Source organism: Otolemur garnettii, unplaced genomic scaffold (assembly GCF_000181295.1).
Source record: "Otolemur garnettii isolate 467f Iridium unplaced genomic scaffold, OtoGar3 scaffold00003, whole genome shotgun sequence".
NCBI classification, from domain to species: Eukaryota; Metazoa; Chordata; class Mammalia; order Primates; family Galagidae; genus Otolemur; species Otolemur garnettii.
The window spans coordinates 47,951,804-47,954,632 of record NW_003852398.1 but is presented as its reverse complement, the minus strand read 5'-3'; the positions used below and the strand labels follow the sequence as shown (position 1 = coordinate 47,954,632).

The window sequence follows — 2,829 nt, the reverse complement described above, 5'->3', positions numbered from 1 at the left end:
TGTGGCAGGTGCCTGTAGTCCTAGCTATTTGGGAGGCTGAGGCAAGAGAATCACTTAAGCCCAAGAGTTTGAGGTTGCTGTGAGCTATGACGTGACAGCACTCTACTGAGGGTGACATAGTGAGAGTCTGTCTCTAAATAAATAAATAAATACTGTGTTATCCTGTTTGATTTCATGAACCTCTGCAAACCTCTTCATCAAAGGCTGCCATGGAACATCATCTTTGATTGGAATTGTCAGGAAATTCTCATGGCAGAAATACATTTCCCTGGATTTTTCCTGCCACACTTAAGGATATAACTAAAGAAAAGTGTGCCTACAGTGCTTACCATGTAGGAAAGCCTTCACAGGGTGCTCATGATTATTTTAAAAATCACCTTGATAATAATAAGAGCCAAACTCTGGCCAGTGACTATCCTTAGAGTAGTACTTATATTAGGTATTTAAAAAAGAAAAGAATTTCCTTTGATGAAATAAGTTGGAATTAAACAGCTGACTTTCATGGCCTCATTTCTAAGGTTTTCTGTTTGTTTCATGCAGATGTGATCATCCATGGGTTCTTGGACAAGGGGTTTTATTTTCCCTTGTAGAACAGGTGATATGGAAGAGACAGCATATTCAAACCGCATTCGAATTTCTGCACCGTCTTTTGTCATAATTGGCTTTTAGCAAGATCTTATTACTTGGACATAAAACTAATATTCCTTGGGTTGCCAGTTCCCCTTAATGCTTTCTTGAGTTTAGGCCATTGTCATATTCTATAAGGGAAAATGAGATCTGTTGGTAGTCCAAGAACCCATGCTTATACCCTCTGTGTAAAACAAAAAGCAATGAAAATCTGGACATGGAAGTCATTCATTAAGTTGCAACCTGTTTCATGAAAGCGCATTTCTTTCCCTACAAGAATGAGGAAATTTGTGGAATGGATAGAGAATGAGAAGGTTCAGGTAGCACCGTGGAAGCAGGGATGGTCCTTTTGTGGATGGTAAGCAGATTTGTCTTTAGGTGCTATTACTCCTGACACTGAGATAAAATTTTAGAACCTAAATTTCAGTAGGATGTGACTGGTAGGAGCCATGGATTCTAATTTGTGTTAAGTGCTTCTGGCAGTCATTGAACCTGTTGCCCTTACTTCCTTGGCTGTAAAACAGCAGTGGCAGAATTGGCCCACTGTGGTTAGCTGCCTAAGGGGGCACTGTGAGAATGGTTACAAAGTACTGCAAATGCATTCCACTTAAGGAGTACTGACTGCCAAAAAGGAGAAAAGGATATTGAAACAGGAAAATAGTGTGTTCTGAACATTCCTCTTCACATGTGTAAATTCAACTTATTTTCATCCCGTTGGATTGTTGCCCTTCATTCTATCAATAGAAATGGTGGAAAGGGCCCTCAGCATCCTTATTCTTTGATTACCAAATATTTTGGAAGCTGTAATGGGAATGAGTTCACCAAAATAGAAAGATGTGTCCAACACCCCTTGAGTGGAGGAAAACATTACTTCAATGGGTAGTATTTTTCCCCATCTTTGTTTCTTACCACTTCTCTCAATGTATATTTACTTTGAAAATTGTTCATAATTTGAAGAGGCTGAGCTAAAGATCTTAGCAAAGATATAGAGTCATAAGCTGGAGATTTTAATACCAGCTCTGTAGTGTAGTCACTATGAGACCTTGGGCAAGTCATCAGCCTTACATATCCTATTTTCCTGTCTGTGAACCGACAGGGATGCTTCTGAACAATTTCACAGAGATGAAAAAGATGACTAATACCAAGGTACTTTGAAATACTGATTGTTATCTTGACTACAAAGTATCATGTAGGTGTTTTTAGCAAACTAAAATATGACATTGGTTTGTACACCAAAGCCAGGAGATATTTTTGTAACAGATTTTTCAGCCAGTGTCTGCAGCCCCAATACGACACTACACACACAATGCTATCATTACATTTGAATGACAAAATCCCCCATATGAGAGTGTTAAAATGCGATAACAGAAATAGGGGTGGGATCTCATCATACATTCCCCAGAAGAAAAATTACACTGAACTTCTTAAAAATTGATAACCACCGAGGATGAGTCTGATGGAAGGCTGTAACAATCATAGAAAATGATGGCCTGATATAAAACTAGACAAATTGGTCAGGAATAAAGAAAAATTACTCTTAGTTTTAAAACTTCATAACAAAATTAATGACCCCAAGGACAACCATTTAAAAAGGGAGGATCATGTCTTCAGGGGGAAAAAAAGATTCTGAATGAGTCAGGGTTGTCCAGAGTAACAGAACACACACACACACACACACACATATATATATATATATTATTCATTATGAGGAATTGGCTTACTTGATTATGAAGTCTGAAAAATCCAGTGGTATGCTGTCCACAAACTGGAGACTCTTTTATTTTTTTGATTAAATCATAGCTGTGTACATTAATGCAGTCAGTGTGCTGGTTTTATATACAATTTGGTTAACATAGCCTTCATGGCATTTTCTTAGTTATTGTGTAAAGACATTTATATTCTGCCTTTAGAAAGATTCACATGTACCCTTGTAAGATGGACCATAGGTCTGGTCCCACCAATCACCCTCCCTCCACCCATCCTCCTCCTCCTCTTCCCCATATTCTTGGGCTATAATTGGGGTACAGCTTTTGTATGAAAGCTATAAACTACTTTCATAGTAGGGCTGAGTACATTGGATACTTTTTCTTCCATTCTTGAGATACTTTGCTAAGAAGAATCTGTTCCAGCTCCATCCATGTAAACATGAAGGAGGTAAAGTCTCCATCTTTCTTTAAGGCTGCATAATATTCCATGGTATAC

General features: G+C 38.2%; 1 protein-coding gene across 1 annotated transcript in view; it reads right to left on the bottom strand.

The window, feature by feature from the left end:
* The window catches only part of MARCH3 (membrane associated ring-CH-type finger 3), a 151,297-nt gene that overhangs the window by 147,322 nt on the left and 1,146 nt on the right, over nucleotides 1-2,829 (bottom strand). The window lies entirely within an intron of this gene.